Here is a 17790-nt window from a genome sequence, read left to right on the forward strand (position 1 = left end):
AATTTTTAGTCTATTTTATGACCCTTTATTATGCATAAAATTTATTATATCTTGATCTGAAAAGGATACATTTAATATTTCTGACTTTCTGAAGTTTTTGTGCAGGTACCATATTCTGCTGAGAAAAAGTATATTTCTTTCTCTTCCCATTCAGTTTTTTCCAGAAGTCTATCATATCTAACTTTTCTAAAATTCTATTCATCTCCTTATCTTCCTTCTTGTTTATTTTTTAATTAGAAATATTCAATTTTGTGAGAAGGTGGTTAAGGTCTAGCACTAGCATGATTGTACTGCTTATATCTTCCTGTAACTCATTTAGCTTTTCCTTTAAGAATGTGAATGCTGGGGCAGCTAAGTAGCATAGTACATAGAATACTAGCCCTGGAGTCAGGAGGACTTGAGTTCAAATCCAGCCTCAGACACTTAATATTTACATAACTGTGCGTTCTTGAATTCACTTAATTCTATTGCCTTGTAAAAACCTAAAAAACCCCCTAAGAATTTGAATGCTATACCACTTGGTGCACATATGTTTAGTATTGTTATTACTTCATTGCCTATAAGACCTTCTAGGAAGATACAGTTTCCTCCCTTATTCCTTTTAATTAGATCTGGTTTTTGCTTTTGCTTTCTCTGAGATCAGTATTACTACCCCTTTTTTAAAAATTTCAACTGAAGCATAGCATATTTTGCTCCAGCCTTTTACCTTTACTCTGTATCTCTCTGCTTCTTGTAAAAAGCATGTTACGAATTTCTGTTTTTTAATCCATTCTGCTCTTTTTGTTGATCTTATAGGAGAGCTCATTTCATTCATATGCACTATTATGATTATTCTGTATTGCCCTCCATCCTATCTTCCCCATATTTGTACTTTTCTCTCTCTTTTTGCCTTTTTGATCCTTGCCATTGTTTTTCTTCTGACTAACATCTCTCTTAATGTGCCCTCCCTTAATTCATCTCCTTCCCTTTTCTGCCCCCTTCCCCCTCCTGCTTTCACCCTCCTTTTTATCCTCTGATATGCCAACTCCATCTTCCTCCTTTTCCCCACTGTTCCCTTCTACTTTATGTAAGGTTGGACAAATTTTTAAATCCAGTTGGGAATGTATATTATTCCCTCATTGAACCAAATCTGTTGCAAGATTCACTCAGTGCTCACAACTTCCTTTCTTCTTCCCTACTATAATAAGTCCTTTTTAGCTTCTTCATATGACATTACTTACCTTCTTCTGCCTTATTTTTCTCCCAGTATATTCCTTTTTTCCTGTCTTAAGTGTTTTACTTGTCTTATACCTACATCCTCTGACTAAGCAAGCTCCTTTCAACTCTACTAATAGAAATACAATTCTCAGGAGTTATAAATAAGATTTTCCCTTGGAGGGATATAAATAGTTTAATCTTATTGATTAAATTTTTTTCCTTTCCATTTACCTTTTTATGCATCTCTTGAATCTTATATTTGAAGATCAAATTTTTGGTTTAGTTCTAGCCTTTTTATCAGATAAGTCTGAAAATTCTCTATTTTGCTGACTGTCTATATCTTCCCCTTGAAAGAATATGCTGAATTTTGCTAGGTAGTTGATATTTGGTTGTAATCCAAGCTACTTTGCCTTCCAGAATATTATATTCTAGGCCCTCTGATTTTTAATGTTGAAGTTACTAGGTCCTGTGTAGGCCTGACTGTTGCTGCTTGCTATTTGAATTGTTTCTTTTTGACTGTTTGCAGTATTTTCTCCTTTGGTTGATAATTCTGAAATGTGACTATAATATTCTTTGGGGTTTTTATTTGGGGATCTTTTTTGAAGTTGACTGGTTAATTCTTTAAAGACTAGTTTTTGTTTATGTTTGATGGGCTCTTTATATCTCATGGAGTCATTAGTTTCCACTTGGCCAATTCTAATTACTAAGATTTTATTATTTTATTATTTATTAGTTTTTGTTAGTCCTTTTCCAGCTGGTTAATTCTACTTTAAAGATATTGTTTTCTTCAGTCAATTTTTGTGTTTCCTTTTCCAGTTTTTCGTCATTCTCTTGCATGACTATCATTTGTTTTTTTCAATTTTGTCTTCTTTTATTTGGTTTATAAAATCTCTTTTGAATTCTTCCAGATAGACAGTTTTTGGATTTGAGACCAATTCATAATCCCCTTTGAGGCTTCACAAGTAGATGTTTTGTAACTTCTTTCCTTTTCTGAAATTTCATTTTGATATTCCCTATCACCATAATAGTTTTCTATGTTTAATACTATTTTTATTTCTTTTGCTCTTTTTGTTTTTGTTTTTGCTCCATTTTCTGCCTCCTTTTATGATTCTTTTTTTGCCCCATTTTTTTGCTCCATTTTTGCCCCATTTTTGCTCATTTTGAAAGTTTCTGCTCCTGGAGTACTTTGAGTACAATCCAAAGCTTTTTATTCTGGGGGACTGGGTGGGTTTGGCTTCTCATTTTCCATTCTGGGGTCTTAAGTACTTGTGACTTGTTCCCTGTTTTAGGGAAACCCAAGCCAATTCTACCTGTTGCACTAGAATTCTGGAGCTCTCAGTATACTTTCCTGATGGGACTAGGCACTGACCAACTGAACTAGGGTCCAGTTACCTTGTTTTCTGAATTGTGCTGTGACTAAGAGCCTTCTGCAAGGTCCCCAGTTCTTTCACTTATGCTGGACTGCATTCCCCTTTTATTTACATGAGTCAGACATTTCCTGAAGTCCCTCCAGGATATCTCAAGCTAAAAAGTTGCTTCATTCTGTCTTTTTGTGGGTATTGTCACTTTAGAGTCTGTTTAGGGCTTCATTTGAAGCTATTTCAGAAGGATACTGAGAAGAACTCCAGATGCTTCCTAGTTTCTCTTTACTGTCTCAAATCCACTTAAGAATCAAATATTCATTCACCATTCTCATTGTGACCTGGAAAGCACAAAGTTAGTGTCTCCAGTTAAAAAAAAAAAGATTCAGGGATGGCTAGGTGGCACAATGGATAGAGCACCTGGCCCTGGAGTCAGGAGGACCTGAGTTCAAATCCGACCTCAGACACTTAATAATTACCTAGCTGTGTGCCCTTGGGAACGTCACTTAATCCCATTGCCTTGCAAAAAAAGGGTCAGTATTTAAAAGCAATCACAGTTTCCTCTTCTAGTTATGGTATTAATGGCATCATTAATACAATAAATGAGGAAGAATCTGAGATCCATGCTATAAGCATGTCATGAGGGTATAATTGCTAATTTAAATACTTAACAGATACCAAAATATCTCTCATTCTTTAAATCTTTGAAATTTGTATTCCAAGCAGGTCCAGAATTTTAGAATTTTATAATGGAAAATGATAATTTGGTGAATGATTTTTTTTGGTAGGGCTTTACCCCTCCTTTAGCATCTAGATAATTCATTGGATAGACTGCTGAATATGGAGTCAAAAGGACTTGAGATTGAATCAGGCCTGAGATATTTGCTAGCTATGTCTCTGATCAAGTCATTTAACCTCTGTCTACTTTGGTTTCTCATTTGCCAAATCAGAATAATAACAGCAACTATTAAATAGTATTAGGGAATCAGATGGGATAATATATATATATATATATATATATATATATATATATATATATATATATATATATATATATATATAAAGCGCTTTGAAAACTTTAAAGCATTATTTAAATTCTGGCTATTTTGTTATACATATCTGTATTACTTGTTAAATTTAGGAATTGTGATGAATTCATTATTTTCAAAAAAGCAGGATGACAGAAATTAGATTCTTTCAATAATCAGTGTAAATCTCTTAGATAAGTTTCTACTTTACTTATTAAAAACATCTCAAAAAATAACTCAAGTTTGAAAAGATCTACATCAAAAAAAACCCACCATAAGTATCCTATTAAATGAATCATTCCTACATTTCATTGAAATCAAGTCCTCAGTGTTATAGTAAGTACTGTGTATGGTACATTTATTTCATTCTTAAGTCAGTAAGAATAGTGAGTCAATAAATATTTATTAAGCCCCTTAGCTCTGCTAAGCACTGGAGTAAAACTCTAAATGGTACTTTTAACCTTCTAAGGCCCTAATCCAAAGTTCACATCTATATATCTGGGTGATGGTACTCCTATTGCTGTAGTGCAATAGTTATATTGTGATCATGACAATAGTTATATTGTGATCATGACAAGTCAAAAGAAAGGAATTTCTTTTAATAAGCATGATCTTTTGACAATGAAGCATATGTTTTACTATTAATATCATCACACTCAACATCATCATTATTACTTCTATGTCTTGTTAGCATATTACTCAGGAAGGTTATATTCCAAACTGGAAGAATATTTTTGACATATGTGAACTGGAGTGACTAAATTGTAGTGACTTTTTGTAGTGACTAAAAAAGATGTATTATTGTTCAGGAGGAATTTCAGTGATAGTTTTCATCGTCTACAATTAGTATAAATATTTTCCTTCATGCAAATTATATTTTCTGCCTTTTATCATTATATTATTTGTTATGAAAAGAGCTTTAATAAAGCAGTGTATCAGGGCAGCTAGGTAGCACAGTGGATAGAGCACCGGCCCTGGAGTCAGGAGTACCTGGGTTCAAATCCAGTCTCAGACACTTAATAGTTACCTAGCTGTGTGGCCTTGGGCAAGCCACTTAACCCTGTTTGCCTTGCAAAAACCTAAAAAAAAACATGGGCAAATGTTCTGGCCTTGAGACTGCTATCTTTTTCAAATCTACATTATATTTTCAGATACTTGATTTTATGTAATCATAAAGGTTGTTTACCTACTAATGAAACTTAGAAGAGATTGATTTATAAATCTGGGTACCAATTTATATAATACATGCCCATTCCAGTATGCTTAGTGTGTTTCCTGGTGCATTGCTTCACAGAGAAAACCAAATTATAGATCACTGAAGTTACACAGTGAATTTAGAATCAGATTCATGGGAGCCAGATAATGTCAAGGGATTTTTTTTTTATCAAGTTATAGATACTTGATAAATTGTCTACTCCATAAATCCTTCTTCATTGATTCTAGCTCACTCCTTCATTCAGATTCATATAAAACTCATGATCTAGACTTATGTTAGAATTTTAATGTGGGATTTGGGGGTTGTGAATTTTTTGAGGATCTATTCCATTTTTTATGGTGTCCTAATAAAAGGCTAACAGACTCAAGTAGATGCTAAATAATATGATATCTAATCTAATCCAACATTATAATATAACATTTTAAGTAATGGTAAGTTGATGAAATCTTTTTGGTTTAGAAGGGTTGTAATTTTTTTAAAGTGAAAATTCATTTTATTAACTGTATTAAAGGGGAAAGTTGCTTCATTTACTTTTATTATATAATTTTAGTTCTGATCAGTAGAACCAAAACCTCCTGATCCACATTCAGTGTTAGCTAAGCCTTGAACTTCCTCAAATTCTGGATAAAAAAATTCCCTCACAAATCAGCTGTGCAATCAGGCCACCGTTTTTCACTTTCTTTGCCAAAGTTAAATAGGACAATATGAATATTTCATCTGTAATCTTCATCTATGATACCAGCTCCTACATCTATAAAATATGGCCAATACAGACATGGAGCAACTCCATCATAACACCCAGAAGGGAGAGAAATCTGAATATTTCCCCAAGAGTTTCCTCAATGGCTGGTATTGTATAATCATAGGCACTGTACAGGTCATAGCCCGCAGGCCACACTGATCCCTTGGAGGGGCCTGTGGCATGCTCCGAGATGCTGGTGAAGCCGAGGTTCATGGGTCTCTGCAATCTGGGCTGTGAGGGCTGAACTCACTTGTGAGGAATATGGTGATGGGGGTCACTTCTGAGCAGTTGAGAAGAAAGAACAAGGGATGAGATGCTCAGTGTGGCAAATCCATCACTCAACGGTTGTAATTTTAAAGGATATAATAGTTGACATCACTGAACAATCAAGTAAACCTTTTTAAAATAACTAAGAAAATACAATAACCATTGCTGTCCTACTCTAATTCCTTATCATAGTACAGAAATGACCTTCAATTGCCCAATGTCAAATAGTAGAAGTGAACTCTGGTAAATTTAATGAGCTTGGAAAGGCTTCAAATATGGACCCCCTAAACAAAATTTTGAGTTTTCTATCCAAGAATCAGCCTAGAACAGGGTTGGGGAAACTTTTTTCTGCCAAGGGCCATTTGGATATTTATAACATCAATCAGGGGCTATATTTGGTCAAATATTTAATTAATTCATCCCTAAAACATGCTAGATTTATTGAATTTTGAGTCCTCCTCAAGGTCACCTTGGCAATACCAGACCAATATGATCCATTCTCTGGAGATTCCCCATCCCTGGGATGATGGGAAAGGCTCACCTTGAGATGATGAGGTCTTTTGGAAACATCAACATATAAAGACTAAGTATTAAAGTACAGAGGAATTATAATCTGTGTTGGTAGAGTGAAATTGGGAACACGAGACCATATTTGAGAAGGCTCTTGATTCCTCTGTTGGGAAAACGTTGTTGGAAAACATAAAATAATTTAATTCTAATACAAGTATAGAAATGTTTTTCTTTGTTCAATTTTTTAAATTTAAATTTTTGAGGTTTTATTTTATAGCATCTTTATTTCTTAATGTATTCCTCTTTCATCTTCTTTCTTCTACCTACAAAGTTATCCATCATAACAAAGAATAATAAAAGAATAGGGTAAAAATTCTGTTTAAATTCAAATGTTATTCAGAAACCACTAGCATTTTGGGGATTTTTTAAAAAAAAACTTCCAGATATCTCCAAAATAATTTTTGGTTAAACCACCTCCTAGTTTATAATCACCCTAGTTATGCCTAAAAGAGATATTTTTACCTTTAAGAAGATTATAGGACTTCTGGCCAAGATGGTGGAGAGAAGACAGAGTTCTAAAATCTCCTGATCTTTTCCCATCTATGATATGAAACAAACCTCTTAACAGAAATCTGATCAACAAAACCCAGAAAGAAAAGCCAGGAGAAAGAACATCTACCTCAGGATTTGTCTTCTGTAGTGGTGGATGAGTCCGGGGACAGAGGATGGATTCTGCCTGGAGCACTGAACTGAGAAGAGCCTGGGAGCCTGGATCAGCTGCAGATCAACCTGATTAGTGGTGGGGCTGGAGCCTAGGAGCCTGAGGGCCAGAGAACTGGACCTCCTTGATCAGCAGTGAGGCTAGAGTCTGGTTGACCACAGGGGCTTGGGAGCAGAGGCTCCTCTGGTCTGGAGGAACTCCAAGTCCAAGCCTCCATTTCAGCTTAAGCCTCTTCTCAGAACAAACACAATTACAGACCTTCTGCCTCAGGCTAAGGCTAAGCAGCAGAACCAGCTCAGCTGACAATAGGGAGAGTGATTGATGACCTCACCCCAGGGTATAGCCCACCATTGACTGAAGACAAAAATATTTAATAGTTTCAATCATTCCTTCCAGGCCAAGGAAAAGGGCCTCAATTAAGGTCACAAAAACTCCAGAGAAAGCAACCATCACCCCCTACTGGCCAGCTGGAGAAATTGCACTCAGTGACCAAAACTTCTAACACCCCTACTAGTCAGCTGGAGATATTTCACTCGGAGAGTAATGCCTCTAGGGATCCCAACACCAAACCTCTGTGAACCAGCCCCGCCTCAACTCAAGGTCTTAGCAAAATAAAGAAAGGCCACAAGAAATGAGGAGCCATAGAAAAATTCTTGGAAAGAAAAGATACTAACTCAGAGAGACCTAGAACCTCTGAGGAGAATATGATCTGGTCTCCATCACGGAAAGACTTCCTTGAAGAAATAAGGAAGGAGGGGCAGCTAGGTGGCGCAGTGGATAAAGCACCGGCCCTGGAGTCAGGAGTACCTGGGTTCAAATCCAGTCTCAGACACTTAATAATTACCTAGCTGTGTGGCCTTGAGCAAGCCACTTAACCCCGTTTTCCTTGCAAAAAAAAAAGAAATAAGGAAGGAGTTTAAAAATTAATTGGAAAATTTCGGAAAAGAAACCCAAGAGAAGATTAACACTTTACAACAAGAAAACAAATCATTGGAAAATACAATTGGACAAATACAAAATGAGAATAATTCAGATCCTCAACTGGGCAAATGCAAAAATAAAATAATTCTTTCAAAACCTCATTTGGTCAAATGGAAAACATCTTTCTTAGATCACAATGCAATAAAAATCATATGCAATATTGGAGCAGTGAGATATAGACTCAGAACTAATTGGAACTGAATAACCTCATTTTAAAGAATGAGTGGATCAAACAACAAATTATAGAAGGGATTAATTATTTTATCCTAGATAATGACAATAATGAATCAACATACCAAAACCTATGGGATTCACTCAAAGTGACTGTCAGGGGATATATTATATCTTTAAATGCTTATATGAATAAATTAGAGAAAGAGGAAATTGATGAGCTAAATATGCAACTAAAAAATTAGAGGAAAGAACAAATTAAAACCCCCCAATTAATTTAGAAATTCAAAAATTAAAGGAGAAATTAATAAAATCAAAAACAAAAAAGCCATTGAATTAATAAATAAAACCAAGAGTTGGTTTTATGAAAAAACCAATACAATTGATAAACCTCTGGTCAATTTGATTAAAAAAAACAAAGAAGAAAACCAAATTGCAAGTATCATAAATGAAAAAGGTGAACTCACCACCAATGAGGATGAAATTAAAGTAATAATTCAGAATTATTTTATCCAACTCTATGCCAATAAATTTGACAATCTAAGTGGCAATCTAAGTGAAATGGATGAATATTTACAAAAAATATAAGTTGCCCAGGTTAAATGAAGAGGAGATTAAATATCTAAGCAACTATCTCAAAAAAAAATTCAAAAAGCCATCATTGAACTTCCTAAGAAAAAATCTCCAAGGCCTGATGGATTCACAAATGAATTCTACCAAACATTTAAGGAATAATTGGTTCCAATTCTATATAAACTCTTTGGAAAAATAGGGGAAGACAGAACTCTGCCTTACTCTTTATATGACACCAATATGGTGCTGATACCTAAACCAGGAAGAGTAAAAACAGAGAAAGAAAATTATAGACTTATCTCCCTGATCAATATAGATGCAAAAATCTTAAATAAAATCTTAGCAAAATGATTACAACAAGTTATCACCAAGATAATACATTTTGACCAAGTAGGATTTATCCCAGGAATGTAGGGTTGGTTCAATATCAGAAAAACTGTTAGTATAATTAATTATATCAACAACAAACCTATCAGAAATTATATGATTACATCAATAGATGCTGAAAAGGTTTTTGACAAAACACAGCATCCATTCCTACTAAAAACACTAGAGAGTGTAAGAATAAATGGACTGTTCCTTAGAATAATAAGCAGTACCTATGAAACCATCAACAAGCATTATGTTCAATGGGGAGAGACTAAAGGCATTCCCAATAATATCAGGGGTGAAAGAAGGATCTATCACCACTACTATTCAATATCATATTAAAAATGTTAACTTCAGCAATTAGAGAAGAAAAAGAAATTGAAGGAATTAGAATTGGGAAGGAAGAGACAAAACTCTCACGCTTTGCAGATGACATGTTGGTATACCTAAAGAATCCCAAGAAAACATCCAAAAAAAACTACTGGAAGGGGCAGCTAGGAGGCACAGTGGATAGAGCACTGACCCTGGAGTCAGAAGTACCTGAGTTCAAATCCAGCCTCAGACACTTAATAATTACCTAGCTGTGTGGCCTTGGGCAAGCCACTTAACCCCATTGCCTTGCAAAAAAAAACCTACTGGAAACAATTAGCAATTTTAGCAAAGTTGCAGGATATAAAATAAACCCTTATAAATCCTCAACTTTTCTATATATGACTAGCAAGATACAGCAGGAAGAACTAGAAAGAGAAATCCCATTCAAAGTAACTTCAGACAATGTAAAATACCTGGTAGTCTATTTGTCAAAGCAGACTCAGAAAATTTTTGAAAACAGTTACAAAGCACTCCTCACACAGATTAAATCAGATTTAAATAATTGGACAAACATCAACAGCTCATGCATAGGTAGAGCTAATATAATAAAAATGACAATTCTACCAAAACTAGACTACCTGTTTAGTGCCTACCAAACAAAATTCCAAAAAATTACTTTAATGACTTAGAAAAAGTTGTTAGTAAATTCATATGGAGAAATAAAAAGTCAATCATTTCCAAGGATTTAATGGAAAAAAGTGCAAAAGAAGGGGGCTTAGCCCTACCTGATTTAAAATTATATTATAAAGCATCAGTCATAAAAACTGTCTGGTATCGGCTAAGAAATGAGTGGTGCAATAGACTAGGTGCAATAGCAGGAAACTATTATAATAATCTGCTGTTTGATAAACCCAAAGAGTCCAGCTATTGGGATAAAAACTCTCTTTGATACAAACTGCTGGGAAAATTGAAGTTAGTATGGAAGAAACTTAGATTAGACCAACACCTCACACCCTATACCAAGATAAGACCCAAATGAATAGAGGACATAAAAAAAAATACTATAAGCAAATTAGAAGATCAAGGACTAGCTTACCTGTCAGATCTATGGAAAGTGAAGCAGTTTATGACTAAGGAAGAGATGTAGAACATCACTAAAAACAAACTAGATGATTTCGATTACATTAAATTAAAAAGCTTTTGCACAGATGAAACCACTGTAACCAAGATCAAAAGAAATGTAGTAAACTGGGAAATAATCTTTACAACTAATGTTTCTGACAAAGAACTCATTTCTAAAATATACAGAGAACTCAGTCATGTTTTTTTTTAAAAAAAGCCATTCCTCAATTGACAAATGATCAAAGGATATGTAAAGATGATTTACAGATAAGGAGATCAAAGCAATCCATAGTCATATGAAAAATTACTTTAAATCATTACTTATTAGAGAAATGCAAATTAAATCTTCTGTGAGGTACCACCTCACACCTCTCAGACTGGCCAATATGACCAGAAAGGATAATGATCATTGTTGGAAGGGTTGTGGGAAATCTGGTTCACTATTACATTGTTGGTGGAGCTGTGAACTCATTCAACCTTTCTGGAGAGCAATTTGGAACTTTACCCAAAGGGCAACAAAAATGTGCATATCCTTTGATCCAACAATACTACTACTGTATTTATACCCTGAAGAGATGATGAAAAGGGTAAAAACATCACTTGTACAAAAATATTCATGTTTGTGGTGGCAAAGAATTGGAAATAAAGTAAATGTCCTTCAATTGGGGAATGGCTTAGCAAACTGTGGCATATGTATGGAACACTCTTGTTCTATTAGAAACCAGGAGGGATGGGATTTCAGGGAAGCCTGGAGGGATTTGCATGAACTGATGCTGAGTGAGATGAGCAGAACCAGAAAAACACTGTACACCCTAACAGCAACATGGGGGCAATGATCAACCTTGATGGACTCATTCATTCCATCAGTGCAACAATCAGGGATAGTTTGGGGCTGTCTGAAATGGAGAATACCATCTGTATCCAGAGAAAGAACTGTGGAGTTTGAACAAAGACCAAGGATTATTACCTTAAATTTAGAAAAAATTGATATCTTATTGTCTGATCTTGCTATCTCTTATATATTATGTTTCTTCCTTAAGGATATGATTTCTCTCTCATCACACTCAATTTAGATCAATGTATATACCATGGAAACAATGTAAAGACTGACAAATTGCCTTCTGTGGGGTGATGGGGGGAGGGAAGTAAGATTGGGAAAAAATTGTAAAACTCAAAATAAAGAAAATCTTTTAGGAAAAAATAAATGAAATGAAAATAATAAAAAAGATAATGAGTTTAATGACATGCTTTCAGTATTTGTTAGTGTGTTAATGTGTTAATAAATCTTTTGTGTTTTAAGTATTTTCTAAGATGGAAAAATGAGAACATGGACTACTTTTCTATTCATGATATACAAATTATAAACAGTAGAGAATTCATTTACCTACTTTTGGCAGATTTATTAGATTTGCTTTGTTGTAAAGATTTTGAGAGAACTCAGCCTCTTACTTAATGTCAGGAGGAATCTGTTCTAGGAAGAACTCAATTTATGAGAGCTGAAAGCCAGAATGCTTTTTGGGAGAAGGTGCCCATTGAGATGAGTCATACATATTACTATTGACTTCCCAGTTAGGGAGCTGCTTTAATATCATCTGTAGAATATCATGTGTAAAATGTCTGTAGATGAAATTGTAGGATGAATTAATTCACAATAAATTTCCAATATACACCTAATTCCTCTTCTCTCTCTCTAGATTTATGTATATTAATATATATACACATGCATGTAAAATACATATATGTATTTATGTGTGTATATATTCATACACATATACACATATACTATATATATATAAAAAATTTTGGAGCAGTGCACTTTGCTAGGCACAGTGATTGGGTCATTTATATTTGTTAGAAAAATTCCAATTTGAAATATAACTCATTAGCTATGTGATATTAAGCAAGTTGCTTTTCCTCTCTAGGTCTTAACTATCATCATATATAAAACCAAAGGTTAAACACGGTGGTTTTTAATGTTCTTATTAGTTCTAAATCTATGATACCATTATCACTTTGAATTAATTATCTCTTGTCCTTAGCCATTGGGGTCCAACTTGCTTTTTTTTTTTTTTTTTTTAGGTTTTTGCAAGGCAAATGGGGTTAAGTGGCTTGCCGAGGGCCACACAACTAGGTAATTATTGTGTCTGAGGCTGGATTTGAGCTCAGGTTCTCCTGATTCCAGAGCCAGTGCTCTATCCACTGTACCACCTAGCCACCCCCCCAACTTGTTTTTGATTCTATAACATGGATCTATTTTACACAAACAAAAATTAAATTTACCTGAAACAATCCTTTTTTTAATGAGGAGGATATTAATTTTAGTTTTAAAAAGACTATATTCAGGTAGGCTAGTAAAAATTTTTCTAACTTATTTGCTTATAGTTAAGAAGAAATCACACACTGTGGTGGAATTGTTAAAAAACTGGGTCATAATTATGATTCATTGATCCACAATGATACATTTTAGGTGCATTTCTGTGGTAAAGAATCCAAGTTGGGGCTATTTTTTTCCTAAATAACCAAGGACATTTTTCATAGAAAAAGTGCAGTCATTAACATTTGCTAGACATGTATTTTCAGCATGTCCATAAAACCTATTACTGGAGGTAGTATATAGGCCTGCAAAATGCTCATCAGGACAAAGTCTGCAGAGAAGATCTCTTTATCTCAGTCATCACTATCATCATTGCCATCAACACATGATGTATTAGTAAATAGAAATGTGCTTGTTGATATTAGAATGATAACTTTCAAGCAGAAAATGTGATTGGGGGAGTGGTTTATTCTGAATTTATCATTTTGGTGATTAGGTATCTATATTGTAAATTTTATGAAAACCAGAAGTATTTCAGAAAAAAAATTAGAAGTAAGCATAATCTAACATACTGGGAAAGGAAGAACATTAAAATTTGACTTACTTTGAAGAGGAAAGGAGTGACATGGATGAAACTTTTTCCTTTAGAACTATGAGAAATATGGACAATTGATATCTAGTATTTAGGGTTGATCTTTATCTATAAAGTGAGGGGATTTTTCTAGATGGAGTTTGAGGTCCTTTTTAAGCCTAATCTATGATGTTACTAATGAATATTGAAATCCTTTCATTACTTTTATATGTCTTTGGAAAATATAAAAAAAGAATGAACTAGAAATAAAAATAATCTCACTTGATTATTAGAGTGCTATTTGACTACACTCTAAACTGGGTTCTACTTGACCAGTAGGATCAGCAGGATAAGTAGGACAGTATATTCTTTCTTCCTCTCAATCTTTCATTCTCTCTCTCTCTCTCTCTCTCTCTCTTCTCTCTCTTTCTCTTTCTTTCCTTCCTTCCTTCTTTCCTTTCTTCTTTCTTTTTTGTTCTTTCTTTTTAATATTTAAATATTCTCATTTTGTGCAAATGTTTTTTATACATTAATAAAATATTCTTGTTTAAGAGTAAGCAAAATACCCCCTCCCCCCAAAAAATATAGACTCACTTGAACGATAAAGTAAAGGGGAGAGAAAAATTAAAATAAAAAAAATAGTAATAATTGTAGGTATGGCCAGGTGGTGCAGTGGATGGAGCACCAGCTCTGGAGCCATGAGCACCCAAGCCCACATCTAGCCCTGTACACCCACCCGAACCCCACTGCCCTGCAAAAACCAAAAAGAAAGCAAAAAAAAAGACCCAAAATAAAATTAAAATATAATAGTAATAATAGTAGGGGTGACTGGGTGGTGGACAGAGCATTGACCCTTGAGCCAGGAACACCTGGGTCCAAATCCAGCTTCAGACACCCAATGATCACCCTGCTATGTGGCCTCAGGTGGGCCACCCAGTCCCATTTGCCCTGCACCCCCCCAAAATAATAATAATGAAAAATGTGCTTCAGTCTTTGTTTCAACACCAACAACTCTGTCATGGGTGGATCACATTCTTTATGATAAGTCCATGGCAAAAGTTACTTTCATATTTTTCCACCATTGCCATTGCTGATCCCAACTCCCTCCTTTTGTATTTCTCCACTACCATGTACTATATTTTCTCTCTCCTTTCACTCTGACTCTGCTGTAGGGTTGCTGAGTGGCGCAGAAGACAGATCCCCAGCACTGGGACCAAAAGGCCCTGAGCCCCCTTACCACCCCTTAGGCCCAGCATCCACCCGGCCCTATGGTCCTGGAAAGGCCATCCAATCCCAGCCCCTTGCAAGAAGTAAAAAAGAAAATGTGTTATATCTGACCACTTTCCCCGCCATGGTCCATCCTCTCCTCCATCACTCACATCCCCCCACTTCCTCCTGTCCCCCCATTTTCTTCTTACTCCAGATGCCTTATACCCCATTGAGTATATATGCTGTTTCCTCTCCTAGGCACCTCTGATGAGAGTGAACATTCCCTTATTCCCCCTTGCCTTCGCCCCTTCCATATCATTGCAGTAGCTCATTGTAATAAAGAAAAACCTTATTATATGAAAATATCTTGGCCTATTCCCTTTTTTCTATTGACTCCATTTTTACTCCATATTATATCTTCAAATTCAGCTTTCTCCTGTGCTTTAACTATAAAAGCTCCCTCTACCTGCTCTATTAACTGAGAAGGTTCATATGAGTATTATCAGTGTCATTTTTCTATACAGGAATACATGCAGTTCATCATCATTAAGTCCCTCATATTTTCCCCTTCTCCTCCAATCTCTATGCTTCACCCAAGTCTTGTATCTGAAGATCAAACCTTCTGTTCAGCTCTGGCCATTCCAAAAGGAACATTTGAAATTCCCCTGGTTCATTGAAAGTCCATCTCTTGCCCTTGAAGAGGTCATTCATTTTTCCTGGGTAGTTGATTCTTGGCTGCATTCTAAGCTCTTTTGCCTTCTGGTATATTATATTCCAAGCCCTATGAGCTTCTAATATAGTTGCTGCTAAGTCCTGTGTGATCCTGACTGCAGGTCTACGATATTTGAACTGTGTCCTTCTGGCTGCTTGTAATATTTTCTCTTTGACTTGGGAGCTCTGGAATTTGGCTATCATATTCCTAGGGGTTGATCTTTTGGGATCTCTTTCTTGGGGGGATCGGTGGATTCTCTCCATTTCTATTTTGCCCTCTGCTTCTAGAATCTCAGGGCAATTTTCCTGTAGTAATTCTTTGAAAATGATGTTAAGGCTCTTTTCCTGATCATGACTTCCAGGTATTCCAATAATTTTTAAATTATCTTTCCTAAGTCTGTTTTCCATATCAGTTGTTTTTTCAGTGAGATATTTCACATTTTCTTCTAATTTTTCCTTTTTTTAGGTTTTGAAGTATTGAGTCCTGATTTCTCATAAATTCATCAATCTCCCTGAGTTCTGTTCTTTGTCTGAAGGATTTATTTTCCTCAGAGAGTTTTCTTATCTCTTTTTCCATCTGCCCAATTTTGCTTTTTTAAAACATTCTTCTCCTCAATAATTTTTTGAACTGTTTTATCCATTTGACCTAAGCTGGTTTTTAGCATGCTATTTTCTTCAGCATTTTTTTGGATTTCCTTGACTAGGCTTCTGATTTCATTTTCATGTTTTCCCTGCATCTCTCTCTTTTCCCAGTTTTTCTTCTAACTCCCTCATTTGATTTTCAAAGTCTTTTTTGATCTCTGTCATAGCCTGAGCCCAATTTCTGTTTTTCTTGGAGTCTTTAGATGCAGGAGCTTGTGCTTCCTCATTTTCAGACTGAGTATTTTGATCCTCATTGGGCTCATATGCAAAATATTTCTCAATGTTGTTCCTCTTTTTTTCTCTGCTTGCTCATTTTCCTATCCTAATCCTGTTTTGGGGGTGCTTTCTGAGCTTTTGGGACACCCCCCACAAGAGTCTCAGTGTGTGAGGGTCTGTCCTCCCTCCTGGTCTGTGAATGACCATATGTGCCCCCCTCTGCCACGGAGCTGATGTGGGGGGACCCTTGCTGTTCTGTGGGGGTGCCTAGACTTCGATCAGGATCTGAATGTGTTCAGAGCCCCAGAGTCCTGTTCCAAGGGCAGAGCTCTGCAGTCTCTCTTCACTCCCCTCCCTAGGTTCAAAGGGCTCATGCCCTGGGGGCTCCTGCTTACAAGCTCCGTCAGCTTCTGTTCCTGGATCTGGACTGTGGTGTCCACACTGCAGCTTGCTGCTTGCTGTGTGCCCTGAGGGCATGCTACTCGCTCTGGCATAGGTCCCCCTGCTGTTCCCCCAATTTGTGAGGTGCTCTCCTGGGCTCCCCGGGGTGCAGCTCAGGAAATTCCCCTGCTGCTGTGAGCTGCGGCTCCCAGCACCCTGGGGCTGCCTCCAGGAGGCTGAAGTTCTTTCGCTCTGGTGGGCCTCCCCTCTGGCTGGCCGCCCCTCCAACCCCAGGGAGCAGAGCCTTTCTGCTCTTTTCCAGATTACCTTGAGTAGGAGAACTGCCTCACTAGGTCCCTATGTGGTTCCTGTCTCTCGAAAATTTAGAATCCTTACCTTATGAGTTTTATGAGAGAGGGCCTAAGACAGGATCCTTTCTTGTCGCCATCTTGGCTCCACCCCCCTCTTTCTTCTTTCTCTCCCTCTTCTCTCTCCTTTTGAAAAGAGACAGGTGATAGTTATATTGTATTCAGTATTGCTCAGAACAAATTGGTTGTCTGATGTTCTTGATCATTTAATCTTTCATTCATTCATTCATTCATTTATCTAGTTATTTCTTGGAAAGACACTTAATAAGCTAAAGATCATGCATTGAAGTGGGATCCAGGGATCATATTAAATGAGGAACACTTAAGGGACTTGAGAAATTTCAGTCTAGAGAAGTTTCGGGGTAGTACTTTGAGAACTATCTTTAGTTTTTTGAAGAGCTATAATGTAGGCATGGCCTACTTGGTCTGCCCCGCTTGACAGAGAACAATGGGATGAAATGAGTAGAAATTTTAGAGAAGCAGCTTTAGACTTGGTATAAAGAAATACTTTCCAGTAATTAGAGGATCCCAAAGTAGAATGGAAGTAGTGTTTTATTTTTCACTTAAAAACTCTAAGTGGGGTGGGGGGGGGCGGAGCCAAGATGGCAACATGAAGTCTTAGGAGCTCTCTGATAAAAACTCATAAACTATGGACCCTAACTAAACTTTTGAGAGACAGAACCCACAAAGGGACCCAGTGAGGCAGTTCTCCTACTCAAGGTAACCTGGAAAAGAGCAGAAAGGCTCTGCTTCCCGGGATCAGAGAGGCGACCTGCCAGAGGGGTGGCCCGCCAGAGCCAAAGAACTT

At 36.2% G+C, this 17790-nt stretch overlaps 1 pseudogene; it reads right to left on the reverse strand.

Moving 5' to 3' along the window:
• Nucleotides 1–5348: 5348 nt before the first annotated feature.
• Nucleotides 5349–16710, reverse strand: LOC141519223 (deoxyuridine 5'-triphosphate nucleotidohydrolase pseudogene; annotated as a pseudogene).
• Between the last annotated feature and the right edge of the window lie 1080 nt (nucleotides 16711–17790).

Source organism: Macrotis lagotis, chromosome 3 (assembly GCF_037893015.1).
Source record: "Macrotis lagotis isolate mMagLag1 chromosome 3, bilby.v1.9.chrom.fasta, whole genome shotgun sequence".
Lineage (NCBI taxonomy): Eukaryota > Metazoa > Chordata > Mammalia > Peramelemorphia > Peramelidae > Macrotis > Macrotis lagotis.